We start from the raw sequence: 22,032 nt of genomic DNA, 5'->3' as shown, positions 1-22,032 counted from the left end.
AGGTTAACACCAGGGAATGGTAAAACAGTTGTGTGTAGACTTGTTTTAAAATCCTTTTTTTCTAAATGCTTTGTTTCTACTATTAACAAAACAATACTTTGGTCAAGTCTGTCTGATCACTGGATACCACAGGTTACAGACTCCTGCCAGGGAAGAACCACAAGTGCCCGAATTCGGTCAGATCTGCTTGGGTAAGAATGGTTGATAAGAGGGAACTGCAGCCCAGGGCCGGGTCTAAGAGTGGGAAAATTGCAGAATTCCACTCTGAGTTAGATAGAGGCTGACACCTGAGGGGCTGCACTCAGGGAGGCCAGGAAGTGGACAGCTAGCCCTGAGCTGTGAGAAGGATCACAGGAGGACCCAGGGTTAATTCATTTATGACTATGCAGCCAGCTTGTCATATCTTAGAGTAATGGCTATGAATGGCAAGGTAGATGGCATTTTTGATAACAGTAGTAAGTGGAAATCATAATCACTGAGAGAGATCTTAGTGTAATTCAGTTTAAAAGATGGGGAAAGTTTCGTATTTACCATTTTTCTTATTTGCAAAGACAGGTGATCTTCAAGGCTCCTTTAACATAATGAAGTTTCACCATATACTACGGAGAACCCTACAGAGGAAATTTAAAAAACTGGAAGCTGCTTATGAGACTAACTTGAACGTTGGTGCTTGAAATGCTTGTTAAACTTAATGTCCAGTTAAGAACAAACCATAAAAAAAGGTGAAAATGTTTTGAAATAATATAATTTAACAACTTAAAACTCCCCGGAGTTATTGAAGCCCCACAGAGAAGATACTGGCTAGAAGTTTGGGGACTTACTAGGGTCTTTCCACTTCTTCTGAAAGTACATTTTCTGTCGGATGTTTGTGAAAACCAACTGTATTTTGATTCTATTGAAACATCAGCAGTATGAGAATCTTGTCTTCTGATAAGCCCTACTACTAAGCCCTTCCTCTTGATCAAATATTAAGAGGAGTTTTATTAACTAATTTCATTTTTCTTTTAGATAGAGATTAGGTTTGGATGCATCTCGGGGAAGTTTCTAACGCATGTTCCTGGAGGTTTCTACAGCAGCAAAAGCCAGGATATGAACGTTTCTTTAAAATTAGCAAAATAGCCTGATTTTGATGCGGAACCCTACCTTTTAGGTCAGTGAATTTCATGTAAAATACCAAAAAAATGTTTTTAGTTATACTGATTATTGCCATCTCTTATCAAAAATAAAAGCAAACCAAATTCATTTGGAGGATTATTCGTTTTGTACTCCGGGATAATTGAAACAAGATTTTGAAATTCGCAGTGATGATCACATGCATAATTGCTGCTGTCACTGTTTTTCAAGCTTTCACTTTATGTTACATTTCTAATTAAACTGATAGGATATAGAGCAGTCACTATGAATAAGTCAACATTTACCAACAATTACCATACGGGGGCCTTTGAAATATCAGTTATTTAATATATTATGTGCAAGAAAATAGTGCTGTGACCCTGATACTAACTGATTATTGTCAACAAATGCTCATATTTCAATGGTTGAGGGTAGAATTTTCAAGAGCATCTATGTAACTGAAGAGTCTTAGTCCAGTGAAAGTCAGTGGGCATTGGTTCCCAAGAGAGTTAGGCGCTATTGAAAATAGGCCTTAAGCTCCTAAGTGAACTGGGTATTTTTTGAAAATTTTATCCAAATATTTGCTTTGGTAGCTCACATTTGTTTGAACTTTTGAGGGTTTTTGTTTAATAAGGACATGCCTAGGGGTGAAATTTGCCTCTGTTCAGAGGGCCAGCACAAGTAATCTGTACCGCTTAAGACTCACGTAAGCTTTATTTTTTCTGGGGGTCAGCTTCAGGATCAGTAGGAGGCAGAAAGACAGCTTAAAGCCATCTTTGCCTGACCCCACTAACTCAGCAGAATGCAAACTTGGCACACCTGAAGACAGGCCAAATGCACAAACTGAAACTTCAGACCACTGAAGGCAACTGTAGGACCAAATCCTGTAGGCCTTACTAAGACAAATCTTTCTCTGATATCAGAGGAAGCTATGATTTCAGTGTAAGATTTAGCCGAGTCAAAGGACTGCAGGATTTGTCACACAGCATTAGTTTAGTATGCTGAGAAAAAACACAATTCACACTAATTGTCACCCCTTTGTAGTTTCAGCAGAGATCTCAGAGAATGACTGAATGGACATGAGGTGGTCTATACAGGACTGAATTTGGGACAGTGTGCAAAAATTTCCATTGCTGCTATGTATACTGTGGACAAAATAGAGGAATTCAGGTTCTAGTACTGTCAATGCATCACCCCACACAAAGGCTACACTCATTTTGGTAAAATGAAGTATGTACACTGATAAAAATGCTTAATCAATAATTCTTATTTTCTTGCTGTAGTTATTAGTTATATTTTTATCTGTTAGGATTTTCTCCAACTGTGTGAAAGAGAATAGAAATTGGAAAGATGTTCAGCCCTCTTTCATAGTAATGCTCATATATCTCTCTTCTAAATAATGCAATTGTGTCTAACAAAGTGTCATAGTGGATGTGAAAAATGTACAGTCCTGAGTTCTCAGAGACGTGATATTCTACCCACCAAAATAAAATCCTAATTTGTTATATGGAATTATACTATTATATATAAATTCCATTTTAATGGTGTAAAGTTGGTTAATTCTAGTCTTTCACTCTGAGCCCTGGGTCACATGTACCATCAATCATAATTAAATTAATAGGATGGCCTTTCTACTAGGCATTTTTGAACAGTAGAAAATGATCACACAATACATAATGCAACTCGTTATTTGCACTCCCTTCTCTATTCAAAACAAACACAGGAAAAACCATACTGAATCAGATCCAGGGTCCTTGTCAACAGTGGCCAGCACCAAATGTTTCAAAGGAAGGTGAAAGAAATCCTATAATAAGTAGGTCTGGGTTGATCTGCCCACTGTGTAGATCTCATTCTAATTCCTGCTAGCTAAAGTATGATTTAAACCCTGAAACATGAAGTTTTGAAACTCTTCAACACTCTCTGATAGCTTTAATTCTTATAGTTTTGGATATTCTTGTTATCCATATAAACATCCAGTTCCTTGTTGAATCAGGTTAAATACTTGACATTAAGGACATCATGTGGTAATGAGTTCCATTATGGCAAAGAATGCATAGTGTGTGAAAAAAGTATTTCCTTTGATCTATATTGACTTTCTCAACTTTCAATTGAATTGATTGTCTGTTCTTGTGTATGAGACAGTGAGAATGTAAATTCCCAATCTACTCCCAACAATAGCCCCTAAGCATGAAATTATCTTGCACAGATTAAGTGGAGACTACAGTATACTGTAATGGGAGGCACTTAGCTCTTGAACATCTCCTGCTGGTACATGTAATATTGTAGTCCTTTTCCTGCTCCCCTGCAGGCTGTTAACCTCACTTGGTAGGTCTTCAGTGGGTTGGCCCTCTGGCCAAGTTGCAATGTCCAGATGAACCCATTCCAAGATAATAAAGAGTCAAATTGTCTATCTGCCCTCACCAGGGTCTTCAGCCCTAGGTCTGGGCCCTTTAAACAGAGCCCTTTGCTCAGACTTCTAAACAAGCCTTGTCCTTTTCTCAGGCCTAAGCCACTTCACCAATGGGAACCCAGGCCTGCTCACTACACTGGTTCCAACCCAGGGACTCTATACACAGCAGCCACATACCAGTCACTTCAATGAGGTGCTATTTCCCTGGGCCTCTTCCCACTTGGTCCCCTTATCATCACCCCTTACCTCAGAGTTCAAGTTCTCAGGTCCCCTTTCTCCCAGCTTAAGTAAATGCAGCCAGAACCAAACTCTGGCTATCTCTCAAGCTCCTATGTCCAGAGAGGAGCACCTTTCCTTGCCACTCCAGTCCCAGCCAGAAACTGACCTGCTATGCCCCTGCAGCTCCTTTTATCTGAGCCTTCTGGGCTCTGATTGGCCCATCTGATTGGCTCCCTAGGCAGACCTGAAGGACACACCACTACTGCTCCTTTAGCGGTGTGGAGCAGGTCCTGTACACCCGATCACATGTGTTGATAAACCTTTATGCAGGGTCTCCACACAATCTCCAAAAATGCTGCCTGGTTGCAGCTAGAGCATTTTCATGAGCATGCTTTTTTTTTTTAAAGAACATTTTAAAAATATTGCTTTTTAGTGGTGAATACCTTTTAGCCTATCCAAATTTTGGTGCGTGTGTGTTTATGCATAGATGTTCTCTCCTCACTTTGTTTGCTCCTCAGTTATGGTTTATTCTGCAGTGGGTCACACAATCCTAAAATAAGGACTGTAAGGACCAAATTTTATTCTTAGTTACATCTGTGCACATTCCTAAGGGTGTAATAGAAAGAAGAATTTGGCCCCAGGCAATTAGGGTGGTCTAAGTAGAGGCCATTAGAACTCTTTATAATCCCATTTCTGTTTTACATTCAACTGGACATTTTTGCATACATGCATTCTTGTTGCTGGGACTTTTGGAGGACTAGTAGCTTCTTCCAACATTCTTAGCATGGCTCAGCAAACAGCTGCTCCAGCTGTAAAATAATAACTGTACAAGTCATAGTCTGTCTCTCCCTTACCTGAGGCTGATAACATTGCCTCTATGATACTCACATTTGGCCAAAAAGCAAATTCCCAACCCAGGCTTATGATGTGCTGATTATTGTGCTGTTTCACTAAGCCCTAGGATTGGGTCATTTATTTTCATGGCCTTCAGGAGCTTTTTAACCTTGATGGACATAATTCTTCCTTGATTTACTCTCCATGCAACCCTATGAAGTCAATGGAGTTCCATGTTGTTTAAACCATGGCAAAATTTGACGTTCTAGAGATTAATGCTTGAAAACTGCTAGCATAAAAAAAGAAGATTCCAGTAAGATTTAAAAAGCCAATACACATGAATTACAACTAGAGTATTTTAAATAAGAAGTCTCTAGATAGCTAGACTAATGGTGTTATTCTTTCTGAGATTGCAGAACATGTAAAAGCAAAGACTAGCTGAGAGGACATCTACAGAGGTAATGAAGATATTAAAGGCTACAGGTGTGTCTTTAGAGTCATGAAGCTTAATAGGAAGATAGAGTTAGGTTAACTGGAGATGAATGTTTAGGAACAGATGTTGAATGCATACAGCCCTGGAGTACCATAGGTGAAATCCTGACCAACTGAAGTCAATGGGAGTTTTGCCATTGACTTCAAAGGGTCAGGATTTTACCCCTTATAACCTCCAAAAGTACAGGAGTTAGTTCTGATTTGTGTAGGTGGGTGTAGGTAATGAAAGTGATATCTTTTTTAGCTAGCAAAAATTAGTTATTAATTAGCAGTGAGTGGTGGAGACATGATATGTGCATAAAATACATGAAAGAGTGGAGTTGACCAGTTTGGAAAGCACAGCAGGCACAGCAGAGTACACAGAAAGGAAGTAATTGGTTGAGTGGAGTGCTGTTCTGCAGAGGGAATTAGGGAAGAAGTAAAATAGTCCAGGCTTACAGGGAGGCAGTAGGATTTACTGTGCTGTGATTTGATTGAAGCTGTTGCAAAGCCATGGTTGCAGGACATCAACATACAGTACCCGTGATGTATTTATTTTATTTATTAATAGGCATTTCTATGCCATTCATCACTGTGATGAGTGATTAAACATTCTAAATATACATAAATGTAAGGGTCAGTGCAACATTACACATCAAGTTGTGTCACAACATAATGATGTCATGACAGTATGTCACAACTGATGTGATGATGAAATGAGAGATAAGGTGAGTGACTTGAGGTGATATCTTCTGTTGGTGAGAGAGACAAGTTTTCAAGCTTACACAGAACTCTTCTTCAGGTCTGGGAAATGTACTCAGAATGTCACAGCTAAAATCAAGATGGAACAGATTGTTTAGCATCAGGCGTTAACACATATTTCAAGGCACCATTCAAGGTGAAGTGGCCTGTTAACATTCCTCCAGTCTTAGAGAGGAAAGGGAGGAGGAAGCAGCTGGGGTGGGGGGCTTGTTAGTGGGTTATAGATTGTTGTAATAAGCCATAAATCCAATGCCTCTATTCAGTCTGTGATTTTTAGTGTCTAGCAAAGTTATGAATTTCAGCTCCCATGCTCATCTTTTGAAAGTGTTGTGCAGGTTTCCTTTGAGGATTAGGACTGATAGGTCAAGACATTGCAGTTAATGGTACCTGTCCAATGCAACAAGAGACCTGGCCTTGAGAGAGATGGGAAAAGAGCTAGATTAAGATAGGGATGGAATGGATGGCCTGAGCCAGAGAGCAGTATGAGGAGTGGGTTTGCCCAGGCTGGAAAGAGCAGCCTGCAGAGACCATGATTGGGAATGGAAAGAAGTGGCCTGAGCTGCAGAGAATAGCTTGGAATGTCAGCAGCAGCTCAGGCTGGGGTCAGAGAATGAGGACAATTAGAAATGAGCCAGACCAAAAGCCTGGATTTGAGCATCCTCAAACTTTGGTGTAATTTGGCTCCAGAATTGGATGTGCATTTTGCAGCTTGGGCAGGCCAGTGGCTAAAAACAAGCAGACTTTTTGGCAGCCCTCTTTGGACAATGATCTGCAGTGTGAATCAGCCCTTGCAAACAAATGCAATTTCTCCTCTGCCTGTCAGATTGTTGGAGGTGAAAAAAAGAAAAAGACCAAATAATTTGAACAATTTCCCACGTGTCCCTACCCCATTACCACCCACCCCCTGCACCAATCCTGTAAACTCTAACCCCATATTAGCAAGTGGAAAGGCACGATCCAGGCTGCTGTTGCCTTTTGGATCAGATTGCGTGTGCTGAAGCAAAGCAATCTCTTGTTGCTAGCAGCCTGGCTGGCTGAGGAGGGAAGGTACTAGCAGTGCGCTCTCTCACTTTGTCTTGGCAGGGCACAGTCATCAGACGAAGTGGGAGGAAGAAACATTAACTCCAACAGCTGTTTCTTGACCCCGGCTGTCAGTCTGCCCGAGAATACATTTTTGGAGAGTCCCACTCGGAAACAAAGAGGGAGTTTTCGGGCGCGCAGAAGTTGGGTGACCCAAGGGGCCGCAGCGCAAAGCAGCAGGGGAGGCGCTGCTCGCACTTCACGCGCAGCCCGCCTGCCTCTGCTGTGCGCAGGCAGGATGGAGCAAAGTAACTTGAAAGCTCCCCACTCGGCTCCCTTGCCTGCAGCCTCCTCCCCCCCCACCCCGCGCGCGCGCGCACACACACACACACATCCAGCGCCAGTGCTAAGAGCCGTAGCTAGACTACAGTAATTCCCCAGCATGGGCGGCTTGAAACTGCTCGGGCTGAATAGCATTTGCTGTTCCGTCCCCGCGGCCGCCTCCCGCCGTCCCTGCAAGAGCCGCTCTCGTTCTCCTGGAAGTTGTGCTGACACAGTCTCGCTGCCACAAGAAGTTTGTCAACATCAAACTTACCCTGTGCGCGGTACGTTCACCTTCCGCCAGCATTTTTTCTATTAAAACAGCAGCAACCACTCGCCATGTCATGCCTGTTTCATGCACGGGGGAAGAAGGGGGGGGGGAGAGAAATCAACTTGTTAGCCATGGCGCATTAGAGTGTCCTCAGCTGCTCAGTCTGAGCAAGCTGTTGGGGGGCGGGGGATGGAGAAGAAGCCATAGATTTAGTTGCAGTTTTTGTCCAACAGTTTGATGTATTTTAAAAATATATATGTATCTGGGAAGTGGCAAGCAGCCTTTGCTTTTCAGAGTGGAACAGAGGTTACATGGAAACAGTGGCATGGCAAAGTGAGGGATGTTCACACAGCCATCTCCTTGCAAGGCACTGCTCTTGCCACCCTTTGAACAAAGAAAGAGGGGTAGAAAATAGCCTTTCTTGCTTCTTGAAAATGAACACAGAAACATTGTGAGCGGAGATTATTATTATTTGTACTATGAACGAGCAGTTACTCTGCCACCTTGATTGGCTATGCAGTATAAAAACTTCAACTGAGTCATTTTCCTAATCTGATACAGGGACAGGTTTGCTGCAAGTTGCTGCTATATAATGTTTAGTTTTTTACTGGCTTGGTGCTCTTGGAGTTCCCCCAAGGCTTCTTAAAAGGAAGATTAACGCTTTGCATTCCTAAGAATGCATGCTGTGCAGTCCTGAGCAGTTCAGTTTACTTGAAAATAATGGGCCTGCTTTGCAAAGCTGTGACCCTGGGCATGCATGAAGTCATGACATGAAAGGGTTAAGGAGGGAACAAAATGAAACAAGCATTCAATTGGTCCAAAACTATGACACTGTAAAACTATTAGCAACTGCTTTTCCCCCTCCCCAATTTAACTTTTTATTTAGTTCATTTTAACAGTAACAGACATTTGTAGCTACACAGAAAGCTTATACCTGTATCTGCATATATATAGAGAGAATCTATTATAAGGAAGTAAGTGCTTGATCCTGTGAGTTGTTGAGCATTCTGGCCCTATCTCGGGAAGCACTTAAAGCACATGTTTTACCTTTGAAGAACTGAGTAGTCCCACTAACTGAGTGCTCAACACTTTATAGGAATAGGGCCCTAGGAGGAGATTACAAAATTCTCTGTACACCACCCATATCACCCTTGGTAGATCGGTGACCCAAACATACCATACTAAACTCTACTAACATTTAACAGAAATCTAGCCGTGCTTAATTATGATGCTGCAACCAGCCCATTCTCCCCACAATCCCTAAAGAAGGAGAAAGAAACTAGGAGGAAAAGCTGAATATTGAAATGAACATGTTTGTCGATATGTGTGTGTTGGGGAAGGAAGGCTGAGGAGCTGTATTTTGAGTAGGCTCAAAGGATGAGATTTATATCAGTAACTGTCAGTAAATGTCAATTTCAGCAAACATAAACAGAGGAAAAATATTTCCATTGATAATAACTAATTTACAGATAGGTAAAGTAAGAAAAATGCTGCTTGAGAACTTATTTGAGTTAGATTGAAGATACTTATTTTGTATATTTTGACATATGCTGATAATTTGTTTTAACAATTACAAAACTACCTTTTTGAATCTCAGTGTCTACTGTCTTTAAATAATTATTCTGACACCCCCCCCATAATTTCTCCCAACTGAAAATTTAAATTGATAAAAATTGATATTACCCATCAAAATTATTAAAAAATGAATTCCACTAGGCCTAATTATGAGGGATGTCTTAGGGCAACCAGTGTATGAGACAAATATCTGTTAAGTATCGTCCCTCCTGCCTCAGCATGATTGGATTAGATGACTTCTCAAGGTCCCTTTCCAGCCCTGCATATCTATGGTTTTGTGAGGACAGAGACAATCAGTTTTACTTACTGTGCAGTAGGGCAAGCAACTGTTCTTGACCAACTTTTTAAATGAAACTTTTTCATATACTGTATGTATTGAACCAACCAAACAAAAATACCCATATATGCTAGATACAGTTGATCAAGTAGCATTTGTCTTTCAGTAACAAAGGACAGTTTCCCCATTCCGTAGACTAAATGGGAATACTTGCCCCCTCTCCCACTTTATATAAAGAATGCTGTTGTTGTTGTGATTTGGAAGACACTGTGTAATCGGTATACAGTACGTAAGTTTTTCTCATGCTATTGAGGAAGAGGTTTCTTTAGGGTTAGGAGTATTTATATTTCTGAGTAGTATATTTTTATTACATTATGTGTATTTTACATATATAGGATAGGTGCCCAGAGCATAGGATGGGTTCCTATAGATATTTTTATAAATTCAAAGATAAACATTTTAATTCATTGTAAACTTAATTGCTGTTAAGGCGCCTAGAACTCATGCATAAGTGTTGCCTATTATTTAGCATAATAAATAAATAAAATCTCACTGAAATATTTCAAAGTGACTGGTGTTGCCAAAGAAATCAAGGAAATATGCCAGTCTTTGCTGTGAAAGGAACACCTTATTGTCAAATATACTCCACCCTGGAAGTTTCTGGAAAATACCATTGGAGTGTTCAAGAAGAACACGCTGACCTATTTTTCTGTGAATCGTTTCTTATTTAGCACTGTTGAATTCTGTGTGGGTGGCTTTTTATTTTAAAACTTTACCTGACATGCTGTCTGAACAAGCCAAGTAAGAGTTGTGGGACATATCTGGGATGGAGAAAGAGACATGACAGGGTACATTTTCAAAAGCGTATGGCCTCATCATTTTGACCAGTTTTTGTGTGATTCCAGCGTACCTCATACAAGGGTGAAAAATGTGCTTAATTTTCAAGGTTTTAAAAATCATTGAATGAATCAGAAGAATAATCAATGTGTATGGCTGTGCATGTTTGAGTATGTGCTATTTGACAGTTGTCTGATATTTCCACATTTTTAGTAGCATATTTTCTCCAATTTTAATTGCCCAGTCCTTAAAGGGAAGTTATTAGCGTATGTGAACCCTCTGAACTCTGTGTTCATTTGAATGCAGTTATTTTGTGAGTTAAGTAAAAAACATTATCTTAAAATGCCAACATTATATGTCTTAGTAAGCATAGAGCCAAACCAGCAAGTCTTCCACACATGGAAACCCATTTGAGACTGATCGGACATCCATGTGCAGAGGGCTTGTGGGAATAGGTCTGTAACTTGGATGTTTAGGATACACTGTAAAGTGCATTTTATTTTTAAAAAACCCAACTTAGTTTGTTTCTTGGGATTTTGCCATCTCATCCCAAATAAGATATTTTTAATCACGTTAATTGCATATTTAAGAAGACTTTTTAAAAACTGATTTTTATTTTAATGCTTGAGCAAAATATCTGCATCATATGGGTAAAATCCACACTTTCCCAGAACTGGTAGGAAATTCATTTTAATGATATAACTCAAACTAGTTTTAGGACTGTTAAATCTGGGCTGTGATCTATTCCATGTCTCTTACAGAATTTTTTAAAATGTTGTTTAACCAAATTGTCGCTGTAATATTTTCTCTTGTTTTGTATATATGCAGTTCTATCAAAGTAATAATTTACATTTGTAAAAAGGGATAGTAAAAAGGTTGTGTGGAATAGCAGTACCTTTCAGTCTAAAATAAGCAGTACTCCTCATGGGTCCCAGTTCTGCTTCCATTGATGTCATTGGCAAAACTCACACCGATTTCAGTGGTGCAGCACTGGTCTTATAAAGAGGGAGAAGAATAAGATCATAGAAATCAGGGACTTCCATGGTACATAGTAAAAAGGGACTAATGTACATGTTTTTCTAACATCTTCTGTGCCACTTTATTTTTCCATCTTTGCTGTGGCTAATAATCAACTGAGTGCTGCTTTGTAGAAGAGGCAGCTTGTGTAGCATTGATGCCAGTTTTAATTTGAAATTGCTTTGCCTGAAGTTGAAATCTATTGCTGTTTTGTAACTGTAACATGTTTTTACACGTTTAGCAGTACAGCTAATGAAAATATGTTGTAATGACAGTGTGATAAGCTTCTCTATTTATGTTTAGTTAAATGTGTATAATGCTAAAAATAGACAATTAAGATTGCAAAAAATTATAGATTCGCAAACTCGATAACAATTTTAATTTAAATGTATTAGAAATATATTTAATATTCAGAATGTATTTTCTTTGAAAAAACCTGTATATTAGCATAGTATTTTTAATTGTTATGGACATTCCTTAACCTACAGAGAAAAAATACTAAAGAAAATTTTGGTAACTCACATTTATTGTATTTGGGAGTACCTGGGCTAATGCAGTTCTTTATTCCTGCATGTACTGGTTGCCATTCTACTTGCCAGTCATTAATTGTGCAGATCATTTTAAATATTACCTGCCTGGTCTAAAGGAAGTGTAAATGTTTCTTTTTTATAGCAGAACTTAGAAAATGTTTTGGCTCCTTGTAAATTATGGAATGTTGTAGATAATGGTCCAAATGACCACTTAGTATGTAGCTTGCTTAATGAATATACACAAGAAGAGAAAATAAGCATCTGTGAGTGGTGGATTTAATGTTTCAGGGATCTTTAAAGTGTGAATGTGGTCAGAAAATTGACACTGCAGAAATTATTAGACTTCTGTATTTATAGTCCATTAATGATACAGCTCTAAACAAGACTGTGCTAATGCCAGTAGTACAAGCTCAAGCCTGTATGTGAAAATCCTGCTACAGAATGGGCTTTTTGCTAGGTACATCATCACCATTATCTAGTCTGGAATCAGAAACAAGCTGAGTATTTTGTTCATGATGATACGAGACCAATAAAGAACCAGCTTGTCCTAGCCTCAATTCTTGCACCCCGCTCAACTGCTCCCATTAATATTAGGTCTTCAACATTAACAGTAGTAATAAACTTGATTTTGTCAATCAACTAAATAAATGAGACACACCAGGGCAGTACCAAGGTGCATTGTCTACAAAATAACTTTTCTGACCATATAAAATACTTCAATATGCAACATATTGGAAGAATACGTAGTAGCATTTTCCATATGATTCTCTGTCAACCATTATTGAGTGCAGGCAACTTTTCCTGAAAGTTCTTGGTTACTGCAAATTATAGATTGCTAAGGATGGCTATGAAATACTATATCTGGATGCATGACTATATTGGCCAAACCTTAATCCTGCTGCTCCGTAAGTGCAGAACTTGGCTCTGTGGCCTGGACATGCTCTGTGCCTGAGAAGTGCTAGCCATATCCTGAAGGAAGGGTTCCTCCTGAAGCAGGAGGGTCAGTGTCAAAGGATAAGAAATTCATTAAAATGAATTCACCACACTCTCCTGCACCACTGTGAAACCAGATCATTCCAGGTGCTACAGAGCTGTCCTTCATAGGAGTAATGGACCTACATGTTCTTTAACATTAGGCCCATGGACTGTACAACTGAGAGGCGTACAGTCAATCTACAGCAGTGCAGCATCATTGGAAACATTCTCTGTCAGAGGAGGAGTGAACATGGAGTAAATGAAGTAAAGTAAACTGGAGAAGACTGCTCTAAAGCTCTCAACATTTCATCATGGTCTCAAGTTGCGGTGGGGGAAGTGGAGGTTGGATATTAGGGAAAACTTTTTCACTAGAGGGTGGTGAAGCACTGGAATGGGCTACCTGGGGAAGTGGTGGAATCTCTATCCTTAGAGGTTTTTAAGGTCCGGCTTGACAAAGCCCTGGTTGGGATGATTTAGTTGGGGTTGCTCCTACTTTGAGCAGGGGGTTGGACTAGATGATCTCCTGAGGTCCCTTTCAACCCTAATCTTCTATGATTCTATGATTTCCAAACTATTGTACCCCTTTCAGGAGGCTGATCTGTCTTGCGTACCCCAAGTTTCACCTCACTTAAGAACTACTCACTTACAAAATCAGACAAAATACAAAAGTGTCACAGTGCATTCTTACTGAAAAATTGCTTAGTTTCTCATTTTTACCATACAATTATAAAATAAATTGCAACCACCCACATTGAGAAACACTAATATAGTGCATAGACCAGTACAAACAAGTCATTAGCTCTATGGAATTTTACTTTGTACTGACTTTGCTAGTGCTTTTCATGTAGCCTGTTGCAAAACTAGGCAAATATCTAGATTAGCTGATGAACCCTCTGGAAGAACTCTACGTACCCCCAGGGGTACACATACCCCCGGTTGAGGACCACAGCTCTAAAGCAACACAAAGTGCTTTTCTTTATGGACTTGTATAAGCTAATACATCTCCCATGAACTTTAATTGTATTTACACAGTAATACTCCAGGGATGAAAAGTGCTTCCAGCCCCTGGGATATTGAGAGTATTGTGATAAATCAGACCATTGGTCATGTACTGCTCTCACATTGTATAATAAATGTATCTACAAATTAAAAGTGTTTCAGTTAACAATGAAAGAGGCTAAATCAAACAAAAAGCCTTGTTTAAATCAGAGTTGCGGTTCAAAGTATGTTTTATTGGCGTTCAGCTGACACTCAAAACCAATATTATGCTTTCTTTACCAGAATTCTAGACACTTTACTATACCATACCCAAATATTAGAATGTCTGGAAATGAACAGTGAAAGGCTCTATCTAGTTCCCCACAGCTATAGAAGCATTCATCACTGTCTCCCCATCCAATTTACACCATCCACCCAAACTTAACTTCAGCCCATTGTTTTGTTCTGTAAAGGTAATAAGATGCATCCTGTTTTTATGTATTGTGAAATGTGCGGTAAAGATTTAAAAGAAATATAACTCCAGGGTTCGTTAATTTATGTCAGAGTTCTGTGTGTTCTCTCATAAAATGATGTATTAGTGGAATAAAAGAACATTTTATATGAACTGAATTGGATTGATTGATCTGTTTGGTGTTATGAAATGCATTGATTATATGGTGTTGTAGGTTTAGGTAAGTGTATGTAAACTAGCAAGTTTGTATTTTTAACTATATTGTGTCACAACTACCTACCATATGTGTTTTTTTGTGATGAGTAATGTTTTGGTTTGTGATAGCATTATTCTGAAAAAGTACCTCTTGAATAGGAAACAGGATTTTTGGCTGAAGAGAGCTATCACATATTAGTACATAGATAGGTAAATGCTTATATTAACTGTCACATACATTTAGGCATATGTTAAGGATATATGAGTAGTGTAAATCAGATGGAATAACATGAGGATGAAAGATTATATAGCCAAGACTTCAAAAACCAGCTCACCCACTTGATGAGGGTGAGCATAATTTTTACATGGGTAGGTGGTCTGAGTGGAGTTAGGGAGCCTTTGGCTTCTCCAATGGAATTGAACAGAACAGCCCTACAGCTCTTGGGGTTTTTTTTTTGAACAAGAGCATATGAAGAATATGGAGAAACAGAATGTTTGAGCCACTTGTTCATTTTCATGAGAGGAAAAGGGAGCAGAGCAGCTCCTTTAAGGATATAGTACAAAAAAGGAGGAACAGAGCAACTGGAACTACTGCAGCTTTCCCCAGATGAGAGGGCTCTGTTGATAAGAGTTTAGGTGGCCTCCTTTTGTATGTCCAAGATGGCAGTGATCCCAGAGAAGCCAAGGAAGGAGGTAATTGGCCCAGAATTCACTTCATGTTCACATGATCCCTAATATGGTGTGTGGAGGAGTGAAGAACAGAAGAGACACTAGTCAAACTCTCCATCTTTGCTTCCTTCTGGAGACTCCTGCAGATAACCCTGAAGATGGGAAAAGATCCATTTATTTTAGAAATATTTATAATTTATAAATATATGTTATAGGAGGGTTGGTAAGGATGCCTATTATTACGTTTGCATGACACTTCCCATAATAAGACCCTATTTCAGTGGCTTTTAACTTTGCCAAACTTTAACTATTTGGGCTGAAATTTTCATGCTGCCTCAGGCTGAATTTTTTGGAAGATTTTTCAGCCAAAATGGTTCAGCTGTTTCTGAAAAAAAAGGAAAATGTTAGGGAAAAATATATTGTTTTGTTCTTGTTAAAAATTTCTGTCAGCCTTTTCTTTGAAAAGCTCTAGCACTCCCATGATTTGGAGAACTTGAAATTTGGCAGGAGATGTGTGCCTTTCCCATTGGTGTAAAAATCTGAGCAAATTTGGTTAAGGCATTAGCCTTCTAAAAAATTGCAGTTTGCATATGCTCAATACAGATATCTTAGATTTTAGCATTCCCTGAAGATTCTATCTGCACTGGGCATATTCCATTCCAGAGCTGAGCAGCAGTGAACCTGCAATTGCAGCTTTGGGCTGCTGTGAGCTGTGCTGGGTATAGGTCCAGGTCTCTGAACTGAGAACAAGGTCTTATTTCCAGTGTTTTTAGTGAGCTTCACTGCTGGGCCCAAGCAGCTTGGAGGAGGAAGCTACCCAATTTGAATGCAGAGGGGACAAGGGCTGAAGCTGAAGCAGTGAAAGGGGGTAGAGGGAATAGATTGAGAAAAGGAGCCTGGGGAGGAGGCAGAGACTCAGTCTGGAGGTAGGACTGATGGTGAGAGGGAAACAGATAGGGACATAGGGGAAAATTGGAACTGGGATCTAGGAGTGGTGAATACGAACTGGGGGGACTGAGACTGGGAGCTGGGCAGGGAACCAATAGGTGGGGGACAGATTAGATTGGATGAGAACACTAGACTGGCTAGGGAAGGAGACTGGGACTGAGAACTGGTTGGGCTGGGGGGGAATGTTGAGGAGAGACAGATCTGATGGAGAGCCAAGATTTGGAGGGACAGCTGGGGCTTTCTGAGCAAAGACACTGGAGCAAAGAGCTGTGAGGGGATAATGATATGGAAAAAGAAGCCTAGGGAGGGAGATTTGGACTGGGACCCAGTGGGGATAGGGAATGTGAATGGGTGACTGGAGCCAAGGGGAGAAAGAGAGAGAAACAGACTGGAGGGGACAAGGCAGAAGGGGTCATGCTTGTCAGGAATGGGCAGAAGAATCTGTTCCCACTACAGTAACACTCCCTTTCCAGGGCCTGGAATGGAACCCAAGATTCCTGAGACTCACCATTCCTTTGCTGTCAGCAAACATCTGTGAAAACCACTGGGAAACTGACTTGTTCCCCTCTGGTCCACAGAGGATGACAGTCTACTACTGCTATCAGTTACTCTGTTAGATCAAGTGGCAGAGGGGGATCTATATGGGGGATCTAAAGGTTCTCAGCCAACTGAAAACCATGTAGATATCGGTATGATAAGTTTTTCCATATGCTTTTTGAAAACTGAGGAAATTACACACAAAAAAGCTCTATTAACATTATTAAGGTTGCAAAGCCAAGCTCTCAAAAGTTAGGAGATGCCAGAGTTAAGGTTGCCTGTGCAACTTTCATATATGCATTATGATATAGTCTATAAATAGTGCAGTAGTTATTCTACAAGCCTGCTGCCTCATTCTGTGTGTAGGACGGACCTGCTCTGGGAAGAATGAGGGCTGTGTAGTAAAGCAGGCTGTTGTCTGTTGGACCCCTGCTTCGTTCGTTGCAGAAGTTGGAAGATATATAGTGCATGAGACAGGAGATGGCAGAAAGAGTGGTGAGGCAGTTGAACGTTGTCCTGGGGACAAAGACTCAAACCAGTCCTTTCATAACTGGTTACTAAATGTGTATTTCTCATTTTCTGGGAGCCCGATCTGATACCTTGACGTTTGATTTATGGAAAGGCTGAATACTCACAGTGGCAGCTGAAGTCAGTGGGAGCTGCTTGGAACATAAAAATGCTATATAATGGTACATACTCTGCAAAATCAACTTCTCTAATTGGTTACTCAAAATTAGTGTACACTTTCTACCTTAATCTGTCTGTGCCTAAGTTTTCCATCGATAAAATGAGGATACTAGCACCTCCTCACCTCATAGGAGTGTTGTGAAGATAAATTATTTAATGTTTGTGAAATACTCATACTATAGAGATGAATGCTTAGAAATTAAAAATTCAGTCTTCAGGGCAGGATTTGAAAAGGGTGCAGTAAAGGTGCACGGCCACACATTGAACAATGAGATTAAACCAACATACTGTATAGCTGTTCATTAAATGAGCACTGTCCATCCTGTGCACTGAATGATGCAGCGGTGTGTTGATGGGGAAAAAAATAGTGTGTAATCATGGTATTAAAACTGTATCTTAATGCATAAACACAAAGGATTTGAATTAAGGTTGCAGAGGCAACTTCACTTCTGTCATTTCCTAGCTTTTGAGTGTTTGACTTTGCAACCTTTATAATGTTCTTTAAATGTAGTTTTGGTGTGCACAATATGTATAAATGGTGATAATACTGATCATTTAAATATTGCTGTTTAGACAGCCATTTCATTTGTTGCTGGGTCACCTAGAGTCTTGGATAAATCCCTCTTTTATAAATCCAAAGAAATAATAAAAATGAAAGGTACACATAGTAAGAACTATTTATATCTTGTTAACCCCTCAGTAGCCTCTTCTAAAATACTAAGCCATTTCTCCTTAATGAGACAACAAACACACTTGGTATTTATAAATAAAACCATTCTGGAGATATGTTGAACCAAATAAATTTTAAGAAATATTTCAAAAAGAGATAAGTACATTTTCAAAATGCCATAACTTTAGAACTACTTTTATGACTTTTAACAAATTTCTCAAAAACTCTACCATTGGAGATGATGCATGTAAAATTTTAAGAAGATTCGTTTCTTTTTAGAGAAGCAATTAAGAGCAGGGGAGAGTGAAGGTTTAAAAATCAAGCCTACAATGGGAAGCTAACTTTAACTGTGGAATGGCTACTACAACTTTATGTTTCAATGCAAGACTAGCACTGGAGTATAGGTAATAATGCAAAGCTTATGAGTTTAGTTTTGCAGTGGGCTATTTTTGGTGAGGTAGTTACAGTGGTTTTATATTCAATGGAAAATGGCTTTTAAAATGTGTGTGTGTGTGTGTGTGTGTGTGTAAAACTTCTGATTACATAACTCAGCAATTGTGCAAAAAAACCTATGTTCAACTTGTGACGAAAACTTTAAGATATCCCAGCATTCTACTAATTGTTCAGAATAATATGTACTTATTGTACTGAGTACTGGCACATCATACACCTTTGACAACCATTTTATATACTAAAAATAACTGGCAACTCCATTATATACTAATTAGAAGTTCTGAATTTCTTTCCTGTCACTTTCCTACTTTGATACTGAATATTTTGCATGAGAAACACTTGAAAAAGATCAGCAAATTTAAGGAAAAGTAAATCTATGCTGTTTAACCTGCTGTACAGATAAACTTCCAGTACCAAACCTTAGCATCAGTAATGTGCCTAGAAAGATCACATTCTGGTGTATGCAAGATACAGTGTACTCACACTGATAAATTGAATATGACTGCTATAGTGTAGCAATATGACCTTACAAGTTTGGCCAGTACATAGCCAGCTTTGGCCCTGTTTTCAAGTTTGTAAGGTAAATGTAAGGCTCAGAACAACACATTTTTATTTTAAATGAGGGCTGAATTTTAAATGAGGGCTGAATTTTTTTTATTCCAAAGGAATTTCTTTGGAGAATCCTTACGCAGGGTAGTCACAGTTGAAACCGTCTGAGATTACAAAGGAGTTTACCATGCAATAGTGACTGTTTAAGGACACAAGACTCCAACTTCGAGTGTCTCTCTCTAGTACAATCTGCTTTTTAAATAAATGCAATATAGAGTAGATGAAAAATCATTGTAAAATAAAATATATTTGCTTACCATCATAAATGTAATTGGTGAACGACTCAGTTATTCATCAATGAGAAGTAAACTCAATTGAGGAAAATGAGACCAAACAAAAAACCAAACAAGCTCACATTTGTGAGAACTTGTCCTGCACACACTTACAAGAAATATATATTAGTGTGATCAAATATAGTGTTGTGTTAGCAACACAAACACTGGTATAGCCTGGGTAGGTGGCAAATGCCTAGAAGACCTAGACTTTGCTGATGGTACTGCGCTACTGAGTGACACCCCTGAAAAGACTTGGCAAAAATAGTAGGCCAAGTGGGACTCAAAATTAGTTATGCTAAAACAAAAATCCTTGAAATCCTGAGGTCAATCAGTAACACCACATTAGAAGGCAAAAATATCAAGAAAACAGAATAGTTCATCTACCTGCAAAGCACCAGATTAGCCAACAGTGACTTCAAGAAGGAAGTAACATCAAATAAAGGAAGGGCATCCACAGCATTTACTAAACTAAAAAATGTATGGAAAGCAAAAATATACAGCACCATAACAAAACTGAGAATTTTCAATTCAAATGTAATCTCAGTGCTAATATACTGCTGCAAGAGCTGGAGATCTACTAAAATGTTAGAAAACTAGACACCTTTGAAAAGATGAAAGATTCTGGGCATTGGTTGGAAAGACTTTATCACCAATAAAGAGATAAGAGAAATCACCAATCTGCAGCTCATTTCCATCAGAATCAGGAGTGCTGGATATATTTGGGGTAGGTACTCTGGATTCCAACACATGGACACCACATGAGGTTGGCAAGTAGAAACCAACTGGTGTGAGGAAATGAAGGTGCACAAGAACCCTTAGCAGGGAGGGCAAAACAGTCTATCTCAACACCATAGAGCAAATGAAAGCAGCATCAAATGACAGAGAGGAACAGAAGAGACTAGTTTCTGTCCTGTGCGCCAACATTGGCATAGGAACAGGATGTAAAATAAAAACAAATAAAAACCTGCAATCTAAAGGACTGTCTGTAGTCTCTGTCTGGCCCATCTTTTAAAGAATGGTATTTATTGTTGTAGCTCATGGACATAAACTTTAAAGAATCTTCTTTATTAACAACATCCTATCTAATGACCAAGTACTCTAATATATATTTACTTTCCCATGGGCTGCTTACTAAGAAGCTTTCTTCTTTCTAATCAACTTCCTCCAAATACCTTTAATAATGTATGTGACATTAAAGTTCACTACCATGGGAGTGACTGTGATACCAAACATTGGGAATCAATCTGGAAAGGAGGGCAGGAGTACTAGAAAGGAAACATTTCCCAGCTGAGAGGTGTCATTTTCACCAAAACTACCTCCCCATTCACCTTAATAGCTGCTATCAGAACTGGACGGGCAGAGAGGGAAGGTATGCTGCATGTATAAAAAGGCAGTGGAGCTCCCACTCTAAAATGCATTCTCTCCAGCATACATTCCCCTGGGGAATATCTGGCTGAGTAAGAACACTACAGCAAGCAACAGAATTACGACAGAATTTTAGGCTATTTCTTGTATAAAGCTTTAGGAATTGTTGTTATGTGTGTGTATCGGGCTAGGACTTTTTTTATTTATTTAAGATCAGGGAGGATTGATGTCTGAAATGAGGATTATTATTTGGCTGCCTATAACAAGCTGATATTCCTAGATGTTATAAACTTGTCTTATCACTTTGTTAAAAAGACAACATGTAAATAATAAAGCACAAAGGGATTTGGTTATAATATGGATACACACACATTAAAGATTGAGTGCCAACACACTCATGAAGTTTATGTGCTGCAATGTAACCACACACCCTATAATGAATTATTGAGCTTTTTAAATAGATATTTTAATGTTTTAGCTAATGAATTCTTACCTGTATAGGTATGGCCTTATAATTACTGTAATTACAAGGCTTACAAGCCTCATTACCCTGTGATGGTGCTCCCACAAGATATTTTCTAAATTGCTATCAGTATTATTCCCCCACACAAAAAATTATTAATTTTGAGTTAAGGTTTCCATTCTGCATAACCAACACAAATTTTAAAAGCAAAGAGATAAGCAACTAAGTCATTCAGCACCCATCTATACTCGTCATCGGTTCCCTTTCTCAACTTCTATCTCCTTCCTGCCAGTCACAGCTCATATATCATCACCCTCATCTTGAACAACCAACATGCACCCTTCACTTCATCAATGCATATTGGTTATATGATCATGTCTGGATGATTAATATAAGGTTGGTGTGAATTTCAAAATCTGCACTGGTAGCAGTATGATATATAGGGTTGTTGTTGTTTTTAACTGGTCTTTGTAAGTATCAAAGTATCAGACCGCAAATGGTCAGACTGCAAATGGTGGCTTAGAGAGAAAATTTTTTGTAATGTTTAGGAAAAAATATGTGCCTGGGTGATCTGTGTTGTTCTTGATAGTTCTAGTCCTGGTAATATAAGTCATAGAAACTGAAATCTACACATATGCCTTCATAGGTGTAATATGCTTATGGCTTTTGAAATTTTTATTTTTCACCAAAATTTTGATGGCTGGCAGCATTGAAAAACAGAAGTGGCAGACAGAATGGAGCAGCTGCATCTTGATAGAAATTAATTAGGACATGACAATAAAAGGCGAATAAGTCTTTATGTGTTTAATTTTAAAAGTTCAAAAGTGACATATGTCTAAATGCATGTATATGAGAAGTTGGAATTTGCAAGGACTGTGGTTGTTTAGCCAGAGAAACCCAAAGAAACATAAGGGAAAACAGGGTAAAATACAAAAAAAGAGCATTTTAAAATGTTTCCTCTTTTAAAGTCGTAATTCAAAATATTACAAAGAAAATGCAAGTATTCTTTGAAGAGTTATTGGGCCAAATCTGGAGATTAAATTCAATCATTAAAATGTAAAACAATGGGATTTTAGTTT

General features: G+C 39.0%; 1 long non-coding RNA gene across 1 annotated transcript in view; it reads right to left on the bottom strand.

Annotated features, from left to right (window-relative positions):
* Window positions 1-5,645: 5,645 nt before the first annotated feature.
* LOC137167018 (uncharacterized) overlaps window positions 5,646-22,032 on the bottom strand; it is a 35,340-nt gene continuing 18,953 nt past the window's right edge. The window contains exons 2-3 of the long non-coding RNA XR_010923926.1: window positions 7,425-7,498; window positions 5,646-5,878 (exon numbers count right to left, since the gene is read on the bottom strand). This is a non-coding gene — a long non-coding RNA (uncharacterized lncRNA). The remainder of the gene's footprint in view (window positions 5,879-7,424; window positions 7,499-22,032) is intronic.

Source organism: Emydura macquarii, unplaced genomic scaffold (genome assembly GCF_026122565.2).
Source record: "Emydura macquarii macquarii isolate MOO-44397 ecotype Brisbane River unplaced genomic scaffold, CSIRO-AGI_Emac_v2 contig_2897, whole genome shotgun sequence".
NCBI lineage: Eukaryota > Metazoa > Chordata > Testudines > Chelidae > Emydura > Emydura macquarii.
This window is presented reverse-complemented; position numbering and strand designations above follow the sequence as displayed.